The 12085-nt window shown below is 34.0% G+C and overlaps 1 protein-coding gene and 1 long non-coding RNA gene across 9 annotated transcripts in view; one reads left to right on the top strand and one right to left on the bottom strand.

Annotated features, from left to right (window-relative positions):
* LOC139960146 (uncharacterized) lies at window positions 1–9432 on the top strand. Its single transcript, XR_011790403.1, has 2 exons — window positions 1–6617; window positions 7170–9432. It is a non-coding gene; the product is annotated as an uncharacterized lncRNA (long non-coding RNA).
* LOC139960145 (tyrosine-protein kinase Fer-like) overlaps window positions 1–12085 on the bottom strand; it is a 36852-nt gene that overhangs the window by 1576 nt on the left and 23191 nt on the right. The window lies entirely within an intron of this gene.

A 12085-nucleotide genomic window follows, 5' to 3' on the forward strand; every position in this document is an offset into this window, starting at 1 on the left:
AACATATTAATATATATATATTTTATTATATATGCAATCAATTTAATATGTATCTGAACAAGATTTGAATGCTAGTACCTGTCTGTTGATGTTTCATGCTACGATGTATTAGCTAGGGGCAAATTTTTTACGGATTTTGACTGGTTGTCCATCTGACAACCCGGCCTAATAGTTTATATGTCGAGAAAATTATAAAAATATCAAAATAAGAATCACTAATATATTCACTTTAGGAGAGATTGATTAGACCATTGATTAGATTAGATTAATTAAAACTGATTGGTTGGAATTAAACAGGACTATATCTGAGCCTTATGATGTTTTGATTTATATATTTGATTATTGATTCCTAGAGCTGCAGTATGATGTGTCAACTGTTTTTAACAAATAGTTCTTATTTTTCAAATTGGGGGCCTGGGGGGATGTGGGGTGGGGAAATACATTATCAATGAATTTGGACAAAAAAAATCTAAGATGCCAATCAGGATGCTCATTATGGATTCCAAGGGCTCAGGTAAACTCTTCAATGAAGTGGCAGGGTTTGGGATTGAAAGTGTTTCACATACTAAAACGATTTCAAAATGTTTCCTTGTGTTTTATTTCAAATTGTGAATGTTCTGATTTTGGCCAAAAATGAGAAATAAAATCTTAATGCTTTGGCCAGACAAAATCATTAAATTTTGAAAAAAAAAAAAAATACTCTTCAATGAAGGTAAGTGTTGGTCTATGGAACACTAATAAAATGATTTTCAAATGTGTCTTTGTACTTTCTTTAAATTGAGAACGAATAATCTCATTATAGCTTAATAAGAAGGACACTCTCTATACAGTGTAGAAAAAACTAAAAAAAAATGGCCAAAAAAAGAAGAGAATTGATAAGGCTATAAGCCATACAAAATCCCAAAAATTTTGACCAAAAAAAAAAGTTCTCAAATGCCAGTCGGGATGCTCATTATGGATTCCCAGAGCCCAGATATGCTTCTCTCTGAAGTTAAAAGTGGTAGCCTATGGAATTTTTAGCCTATTAAAATGATTCTCAAAATGTTTCACTATAAATTCCCTCAAATTGAGAATGAATAATATCACTGTTGCTTTATAAGAAGGACACCCTCTATCTAATGCATATGTGTAGGAAGTACTAATATAAGGTCATGATTTTGGCCCCCAAAAAATAAACTCCTTAGGCTATATAGCCATACAAATTCATTAAATTTGGACCAAAAAAAAAAAAAAGTTCTCAAATGCCAGTCAGGATGCTCATTATAGATACCAAGGGCCCTGTTATGCTTCTCTCTGAAGTTAAAAGTGGAAGTCTATGAAATTTTTAGCCTATTAAAATGATTCTCAAAATGTTTCATTATAAATTCTCTCAAATTGAGAATGAATAATATCACTGTTGCTTTATAAGAAGGACACTCTCTATCTAATGCATATGCATAAAAAGAACTATAAAGGTCATGATTTTGGCCCCCAAAAAAAGAAACTCATAAGGCTATAGCCATACAAAATCATTAAATTTTGGAAACAAAAAAAAGTTCTCAAATGCCAGTCGGGATGCTCATTATTGATTCCCAGAGCCCAGATATGCTTCTCTCTGAAGTTAAAAGTGGTAGTTTATGGAATCTTTAGCCTATTAAAATGATTCTCAAAATGTTTCATTATAAATTCTCTCAAATTGAGAATGAATAATATCACTGTTGCTTTATAAGAAGGACACCCTCTATCTAATGCATATGCATAAAAAGAACTATAAAGGTCATGATTTTGGCCCCCAAAAAAAGAAACTCATAAGGCTATAGCCATACAAAATCATTAAATTTTGGAAACACAAAAAAGTTCTCAAATGCCAGTCGGGATGCTCATTATGGATTCCCAGAGCCCAGACATGCTTCTCTCTGAAGTTAAAAGTGGTAGTTTATGGAATCTTCAGCCTATTAAAATGATTCTCAAAATGTTTCATTATAAATTCTCTCAAATTGTGAATGAATAATATCATTGTTGCGTAATAAGAAGGACACCCTCCATCCAATGCATATGTGTGGAAAGAACTAAAAGGGTCGTGATTTTTACCCCCCCCCCCCCTCCCCAAAGTAAGGCTTTGGCCATACAAACTCAATAAATTCAGACAAAAAAAAGTTCTCAATGCCAGTCAGGATGCTCATTATGGATACCCAGAGCCCAGACATGCTTCTCTCTGAAGTTAAAAGTGGTAGCATATGGAATTTTTAGCCTATTAAAATGATTCTCAAAATGTTTCATTATAAATTCTCTCAAATTGAGAATGAATAATATCATTGTTGCTTAATCAGAAGGACACCCTCCATCCAATGCATATGTGTGGAAAGAACTAAAAGGGTCGTGATTTTTACCCCCCCCCCCCTCCCCAAAGTAAGGCTTTGGCCATACAAACTCAATAAATTCAGACAAAAAAAGTTCTCAATGCCAGTCAGGATACCAAGAGCCCAGATATGCTTCTCTCTGAAGTTAAAAGTGGTAGCATATGGCATTTTTAGCATATTAAAATGATTCTCAAAATGTTTCATTATAAATTCTCTCAAATTGAGAATAATATCATTGTTGCTTAATAAGAACGACACCCTCTATCTAATGCACATGTGTGGAAAGAATTAAATAGGTCATGATGTGGGCCATATGGCTGCAAATTTAGTGAATTTGGAGAACGAAAGTTCTCAATTGACAGTCAGGATGCTCCCTATGTTTTCATACAGAGCTCAGAAATATGCTTTACTATGCAGTTTCTATGTTTTTTTAGAATTTCTTTCAAGGTGGGAATGGTTCTTCTCATTCCATCTATTTTTGTAAAATTAAATGAAATTAGAAAATCAGAAATTTGCTTTTCTATCCAGATAAAAGTGGTTGTCTATGGAATTTTAAGCCTCATGATATCATAACAATTTTCAAAGTGTTTTAGAATAACCTTCTTTTAACCTGGGAATGAATAATACATTATTACATAATTCAAAAAGACACCCTCCATCCTATGCATATACTTAAAAGGTCATGATTATGGTAAAATATAGAGTTATTTTTAAAGGGTTAAAAATTCCCAATAAACCACTTTAAACTGATCCTAGACAAGCATATCTGGTAACTCATAATGAGCATTCTATCTGACATTTGAAAGGGTTTTTTTTTTCGACTGAATTTAGGGTTCTATTTATTATTGTTTAGCATTGGGTGTTTATTACTATCTGTTTTAGGCTTTTACAATAATTGTCTTACTGTATTATTGTTTCTCATACTTATTTAAATTTATAAACATAGACTATGATTTAATCTTTTATGCATTTTGTTAAGTTTTTAAAATTATTTTACTATTTACATACTTCTGAAGTTGTTTTGGACTGAATGCGTTCAGGTTGTATTTTTTTATTATCGTTTAGTACAAGTGTTTTTTATATTGTTGGGCTTTTACATTTTATGCCTTATTGGTTCTATATATTTAATATTTAGGTTTTTGTTACTATTTGTTTTTAGGTTTTACATTTGCAAAGCGCTTTGAGCAGTGTTGCTGATTATGTGCTTAAAATATTACTTATTATTATTAATATTATTGACTGATGAATTTTTTGTCTTAGCTTTTTCATTCTTTCCAAAACTATGGTTAGGATGGAAGTTGTCCTACTGCATTAAGTTCAAATAATATGCTACATTCTCAATTTGAAAGGAAGTGAAATGAAACATTCTGATAATTATTTTAATATTTAGAGGTTTAAACAGTCCATAGAAATCAACTATTAGTTTCAGTATACTGGCAAAATGACTGGCATTTGAGTACCTTTGTTGATTTTTGCATGGCTGAAACCTAATGATTTTTTTGTGGCAAATCATGTCTTCCTGTTTTTCCCACAAGCAACAATGATATCATAAATTCCTAATTTGAAAGAAGTTATAACAAAACATTTTAAAAATCATTTTAATATTTAGCGGCTCTAAGTTCCATAGACTAACTATTTAACTTGGAATCCATAATGAACATCCTGACTGGCATTTGAGAACTTTCTATTTTTTTGGGTCCATATTTAACAGTTTTGTAGGCTGAAACCTTATAATTTTGTTTTATTTTTTGGCCCAAAAAATGACCTTTTTAAGTTGAGGGTATCCTTCTGAATTAAGCAACAATTATATCAATTCCTAATTTGAAAGAAGTTATAATAAAACATTTTAAAACATCATTTTAATATTTAGAGGCTTTTGGTTCCATAGACTAACACTTTAACATCAGAACTTTCTATTTTTGTTTGTCCAACTTTAAGTTTTGTTACTCTAAAACCACAAAATTATTTTAATATTATAAGAGGCCTAGCTCTGAGAATCCATAATGAGCATCCTGACTGGCATTTGAGAAATTGTTATTTGGTCCAAATTAAATAAGTTTGTAAAATTAAATTTAAATTAGCTAAGTTATGATTTTCTTTAGCTAAACCATGACCTTTATAAGTATTTCCACCATGATGCATAGGATGGTGTGTGTCTTTCTGAATTAAGCAACAATCATATAATACAATCCAAATTTGAAAGAAATTATTATGACAAATTTTGAAAATCATTTTATGCACATTTCTGAGCTTTGAGATGCCATTATTAGTATCCTTACTTCTGTCCAAATTGAATGATTTTTGATAATATTTGAAAACAATCATGACCTTTTAAGGCCTTTCCAAAATTACGCATAGGGTGGAGGGTGTCCTTCAGCAAAAAGCAACAATGGCATTTAAAAACTTCTGCCAAATTGAAAGTTTTGTAGGGCCATATATAGCCTATGACTTTTTTTTTAATTCTTTAGCAAAAATCATGACTGTTTTAATTCTTTCCAAAATTATGCATAGAATGTCTTTTATTCTCAATTATCAGGTCTGGATGCTCTTTATGGATTCCTAGAGCCCTGGTTTGCATTTGTTTTAGTGGTAGTCCCTAATTATCAAAATGATTTCATATAACACAAAATCATTCAATTTAGATTCTCAGCATCAAGAATTTTAGGCTTTTCTCTGAAGCTAAAAGTCGCATGTTAAGAGGGTTAAAACTCTATTTTTTGCTGTGGCTAAAATTCTGACCTTTTTTTAATTCTTTCTAATATTATACCTAGATTGGAAGTTGTCATTCTGATTTAAGTTATTATTACTTCTGAATTATTACTTCTGACTTATTACGTCTGAGTACTTATTACTTCTGAGTTATTATTACTTCTGAATTAAGTAATATAATCAGTTCCCACATTGATAAAAGTTATAGCCATTTTTTGTAAAATCACTTTAATTTTTAGAGGGTAAAACTTCTAAAGACTACCACCTTAAACTCCATTTTTTTTTCTGTGGCTACAATCATGACCTATTTTTAATTCTTTCTAATATTATACCTAGATTGAAAGTTGTCATTCTGAATTAAGTTAAATGAATATGATCTGTTCCTACCTTGAAAGAAGTTATAGACATTTTTATAGACATGTTATAGACATCTAAAATGATTTGATCCCAATTATTTATTATGTAATAGCCTTGTGATTCAATTTGTTTTTGGCCACACTCATTTTATCTTTTCATTTTAACTCAATACATGTTTCTGCATTTGAAAACTTTCGTTTTGGTCCAAATTTAATGATTTTGTAAGGCTAAAACCTTATGATTTTTTTCATTTTTGGCCAAAGTCATGACCATTTAAGTTTTTTTTCCACAATTACACATAAAATGGAGGGTTTCCTTCTGTGTTAGGCAACAATGGACACAATCAATTCCAAATTTGAAAGAAGTTATAGGAAAATATGTTAAAAATCATTATAAATATTTAGAGGCTTTAAGTTCCATAGACTAACACTTTTTACTTCAGAGAAAAGCATATTTCTGGTCTCTGGGAATCCATAATGAGCATCCTGACTGGCATATGAGAACCTTTTTATACTTGTCCCAATTTAATGTTTTGTATTGCTAAAACTTAATGATTTTTGTTTTACTTTTTACCAAAATCATGACCTTTTAAGTTGTTCCACAAATATATGCATATGATTTAGGGTGTCCTCCTAAATTCAGCAACAATGATATAATTCATTCCCAATGTAATAGAAGTTATGAAAAACATTTTGAAAATCATTTTAATAAGCATAAAATTCCATACATTACCACTTTTAACCTTCAGAGAAAAGTATGTTTCCAAGCTCGGAGAATCAGTAATGAGCATCCTGACTGGCATTTGAGAACATTTTGTTTGTTCAAGTTAATTGATTTAGTAAGACTATTCATATAGCCTTACAAATTTTTAAATTTTCCACCAAAACAAAATATCATGACCATTTTCATTCTTTCCACAATGATGCGTAAGAGACAAAGGCTGTCCCTCCTAAAGTAAGCAACAATGATATAATACATTCCCAATGTGAAAGAAGTAATTATGAAACATTTTGAAAATCATTTTAATAAGCAAAAAAATCCATACACTACCACTTTTAACTTCAGAGAATAACATATTTTTGAGCTCTGGGAATCCATAATGAGCATCCTTCCTGGCATTTGAGAACTTTTTTTTTGTCCAAAATTTAACAGTTTTGTAAGGCCTTGTAAGCCTTACAAGTTTTTTTTGGCCGCCAAAATCATGACCTTTAAGTTTTTCCACAATAATGCATAGGATGGCGGTGTCCTTCTGTATAAAGCAACAATGATATAATACATTCCCAGTAATTATGAAACATTTTGAAAATCATTTTAATAAGCGTAAAAATCCATACACTACCACTTTTAACTTCAGAGAAAAGTATGTTTCCAAGCTCTGGTTCCGTCATGGGCATCCTGAGTGGCATTGGAGAACTCGTTGAGTCTTTGGCCCCAATTTAGATATCATGAACAGTTTAATTCTTTCCACGGTGATGCATTAGATGGAAGGTGTCCTTCTGAGGGAAGCAATATGATATAAAACATTCCCAATGTGAAAGGAATTTTTAGAAACATTTTGAAAATCATTTTAATAAGCATAAAAATCCATACACTACCACTTTTAACTTCAGAGAATAGCATATTTTTGAGCTCTGGGAATCCATAATGAGCATCCTGACTGGCATTTGAGAACTTTTTTTTTTGTCCAAAATTTAACAGTTTTGTAAGGCCTTGTAAACCTTACAAGTTTTTTTTTTTTTGGCGGCCAAAATCATGACCTTGAAGTTTTTTCCACAATAATGCATAGGATGGAGGGTGTCCTTCTGTATAAAGCAACAATGATATTATACATTCCCAATGTGAAAGAAGTTATAATGAAACATTTTGAAAATCATTTCAATAAGCATAAAAATCCATAGACTAAACACATTTTAACTTCAAAAAGAAGCATATTTCTGAGCTCTGGGAATCCATAATGAGCATCCTGACTGGCATTTGAGAACTTTCTTTTTTTTGTCCAAAATTTAACAGTTTTGTAAGGCTAACACCTAACAAGTTTTTTTTGGTGGCCAAAATCATGACCTTTTTAGTTCTTTCCACACATATGCATTAGATAGAGGGTGTCCTTCTGAATTAAGCAACAATAATATCATACATTCCCAATGTGAAAGAAGTTATAATGAAACATTTTAAAAATCATTTCAATAAGCATAATAATCCATAGAATAACACATTTTAACTTCAGAGAGAAGCATATTTCTGAGCTCTGTGAATCTATAATGAGCATCCTGACTGGCATTTGAGAACTTTTTTTTAGTCCAAATTTAATGAATTTGTATGGCTATAAACCTTATGAGTTTTTTTTTTGTTGGCCAAAATCATGACCTTTTAAGTTCTTTCTACACATATGCATTAGATAGAGGGTGTCCTTTTGAATTAAGCAACAGTGATATCATACATTCCCAATGTGAAAGAAGTTATGATAAAACATTTTGAAAATCATTTTAAAGCATAAAAATCCATAGACTAACACATTTTAACTTCAGAGAGAAGCATATTTCTGAGCTCTGGGAATCTATAGTGAGCATCCTGACTGGCATTTGAGAACTTTCTATTTTTGTTTGTCCAAATTTAACAATTTTGTAGTGCTAAAACCTTACAATTTTTTTGCCAAAAATCATGACCTTTTTAAGTTTACCTACAATTATACATTAGAAAGAAGGTGTCCTTCTGAATTAAGCAACAATGATATCACCAATTCCTAATTTGAAAGAAGTTATAATAAAACATTTTGAAAATCATTTCAATAAGCATAAAAATACATAGACTAACACATTTTAACTTCAGAGAGAAGGATATTTCTGAGCTATGGGAATCTATAATGAGCATTCTGACTGGCATTTGAGAACCTTTTTTTGTCCAAATTTTAACAATTTTGTAGGGCTAAAGCCTTATAATTTTGTTTATTTTTTTGCCAAAAATCATGACCTTTTTAAGTTTTACCACAATTATACATAAAATAGAGGGTGTCCTTCTAAATTAAACAACAATGATATAATCAATTCCTAATTTAAAAGAAGTTATAACAAAACATTTTAAAAATCATGCTTTAAGTTCCAAAGACTAACACATTTCAGAAGAAAAGCATATTTCTGAGCTCTAGGAATCCATAATGAGCATCCTGACTGGCATTTGAGAACTTTCTATATCTTTTTGTTCAAATTAAACAATTTTGTAAGGCTAAAACCTTATAATTTTGTTTTATATTTTGCCAAAACTAATTGACCTTTTAGGTTTTTCCACAATTATGCATCATATAGAGGGTGTCCTTCTAAATTAGGCATCTATGATATAATCAATTCCAAATATGAAAGAGATATAATAAAACATTTTAAAAATCATTTAAATATTTAAAGGCTTTAAGTTCCATAGACTAACACATTTCAGAAGAAAAGCATATTTCTGAGCTCTAGGAATCCATAATGAGCATCCTGACTAGCATTTGAGAACTTTCTTTTTTGTTTGTCCCAATTTAACAATTTAAAGTTACAGTAGGTATATCTGAGCTTTTGAAATCAATATTTTAGCACCCTGACTTAATATTTGAGTCCTTTATTAAAAACCTTCCATATAATTATTGTAAGTCTTTAGTCATTATGAATTTTTTTCTAGAATCACAATTTTTTTAAATTGTTCCCAAAGTGATGCATAGGATGCCCTGTTGATTATAAAAATGCAAAGGGTTCAAATAAATTCAGTGTTTTTAAAGCTATATCATAATTTGAGGCTTAATATTTCATAGAACCCCACTTTTAACTCAAGAATAAACCAGACCCTAGTTTGGTGGGAATTCCTAGTTCCTAAACTGTTTAACTTTTGCTAAATTTAAGGTTTGCATAACCTGTCATAATTTTTTCAATTTTCAGCAACAAAGCACAAATTCCTCTTGCTTAAAAAAAAACATGCCATCATTTGATGATGACGTTATATTGCCCCTAATGTTAATTATTATGACCAAAAAATAAAAAATAAATAAAAAAATAAAAAAGTAATAATAATATTTCACTTATATATAGCACTTATACCAGCAATAGGTCTCAAAGCGCTTTACAGAAGATATGTTACCCCTGGTCAACGATAACCTGTCCCAGAGACAATCCCTCCAGGCGGCTGCAGTTATATACTGCGCCCAATGACAAGTTACCTCACAGGTACCCATTTAACCCCTGGGTGGAGAGAGGCAATTGAGATAAAGCATCTTGCCCAAGGACACAAGGTAATGGACTAGGCAGGAGTCGAACCAGCAATCCTTGGATCACAAGTCCGACGCCTTAGCCAATCGTCCAGAACACTCTCTAAGGTTTTGAACATGCAGGTTTTAAAACAGACCCACAGAATATTTCACTTTTATAGTGCTTTTACCAGCAATAGGTCTCAAAGCGCTTTACAGAAGATATGTTACCCCTGGTCAACGATAACCTGTCCCAGAGACAATCCCTCCAGGCGGCTGCAGTTATATACTGCGCCCAATGACAAGTTACCTCACAGGTACCCATTTAACCCCTGGGTGGAGAGAGGCAATTGAGATAAAGCATCTTGCCCAAGGACACAAGGTAATGGACTAGGCAGGAGTCGAACCAGCAATCCTTGGGTCACAAGTCCGACGCCTTAGCCAATTGTCCACAACACTCTCTAAGGTTTTGAACACGCAGGTTTTAAAACAGACCCACAGAATATTTCACTTTTATAGCGCTTTTACCAGCAATAGGTCTCAAAGTGCTTTACAGAAGATATGTAACCCCTGGTCAACGATAACCTGTCCCAGAGACAATCCCTCTAGGCGGCTGCAGTTATATACTGCGCCCAATGACAAGTTACCTCACAGGTACCCATTTAACCCCTGGGTGGAGAGAGGCAATTGAGATAAAGCATCTTGCCCAAGGACACAAGGTAATGGACTAGGCAGGAGTCGAACCAGCAATCCTTGGATCACAAGTCCGACGCCTTAGCCAATTGTCCACAACACTCTCTAAGGTTTTGAACACGCAGGTTTTAAAACAGACCCACAGAATATCAGTTTTATAGCGCTTTTACCAGCAATAGGTCTCAAAGCGCTTTACAGAAGATATGTTACCCCTGGTCAACGATAACCTGTCCCAGAGACAATCCCTCTAGGCGGCTGCAGTTATATACTGCACCCAATGACAAGTTACCTCACAGGTACCCATTTAACCCCTGGGTGGAGAGAGGCAATTGAGATAAAGCATCTTGCCCAAGGACACAAGGTAATGGACTAGGCAGGAGTCGAACCAGCAATCCTTGGATCACAAGTCCGACGCCTTAGCCAATTGTCCACAACACTCTCTAAGGTTTTGAACACGCAGGTTTTAAAACAGACCCACAGAATATCAGTTTTATAGCGCTTTTACCAGCAATAGGTCTCAAAGCGCTTTACAGAAGATATGTTACCCCTGGTCAACGATAACCTGTCCCAGAGACAATCCCTCCAGGCGGCTGCAGTTATATACTGCGCCCAATGACAAGTTACCTCACAGGTACCCATTTAACCCCTGGGTGGAGAGAGGCAATTGAGATAAAGCATCTTGCCCAAGGACACAAGGTAATGGACTAGGCAGGAGTCGAACCAGCAATCCTTGGGTCACAAGTCCTACGCCTTAGCCAATTGTCCACAACGCTCTCTAAGGTTTTGAACACGCAGGTTTTAAAACAGACCCACAGAATATTTCACTTTTATAGCGCTTTTACCAGCAGTAGGTCTCAAAGCGCTTTACAGAAGATATGTTACCCTTGGTCAACGATAACCTGTCCCAGAGACAATCCCTCCAGGCGGCTGCAGTTATATACTGCGCCCAATGACAAGTTACCTCACAGGTACCCATTTAACCCCTGGGTGGAGAGAGGCAATTGAGATAAAGCATCTTGCCCAAGGACACAAGGTAATGGACTAGGCAGGAGTCAAACCAGCAATCCTTGGATCACAAGTCCGACGCCTTAGCCAATTGTCCACAACACTCTCTAAGGTTTTGAACACGCAGGTTTTAAAACAGACCCACAGAATATCAGTTTTATAGCGCTTTTACCAGCAATAGGTCTCAAAGCGCTTTACAGAAGATATGTTACCCCTGGTCAACGATAACCTGTCCCAGAGACAATCCCTCCAGACGGCTGCAGTTATATACTGCGCCCAATGACAAGTTACCTCACAGGTACCCATTTAACCCCTGGGTGGAGAGAGGCAATTGAGATAAAGCATCTTGCCCAAGGACACAAGGTAATGGACTAGGCAGGAGTCGAACCAGCAATCCTTGGATCACAAGTCCGACGCCTTAGCCAATTGTCCACAACACTCTCTAAGGTTTTGAACACGCAGGTTTTAAAACAGACCCACAGAATATCAGTTTTATAGCGCTTTTACCAGCAATAGGTCTCAAAGCGCTTTACAGAAGATATGTTACCCCTGGTCAACGATAACCTGTCCCAGAGATAATCCCTCCAGGCGGCTGCAGTTATATACTGCGCCCAATGACAAGTTACCTCACAGGTACCCATTTAACCCCTGGGTGGAGAGAGGCAATTGAGATAAAGCATCTTGCCCAAGGACACAACGTAATGGACTAGGCAGGAGTTGAACCAGCAATCCTTGGATCACAAGTCCGATGCCTTAGCCAATTGTCCACAAC

The sequence above is a fragment of the Apostichopus japonicus genome, chromosome 19, assembly GCF_037975245.1.
Source record: "Apostichopus japonicus isolate 1M-3 chromosome 19, ASM3797524v1, whole genome shotgun sequence".
NCBI classification, from domain to species: domain Eukaryota; kingdom Metazoa; phylum Echinodermata; class Holothuroidea; order Aspidochirotida; family Stichopodidae; genus Apostichopus; species Apostichopus japonicus.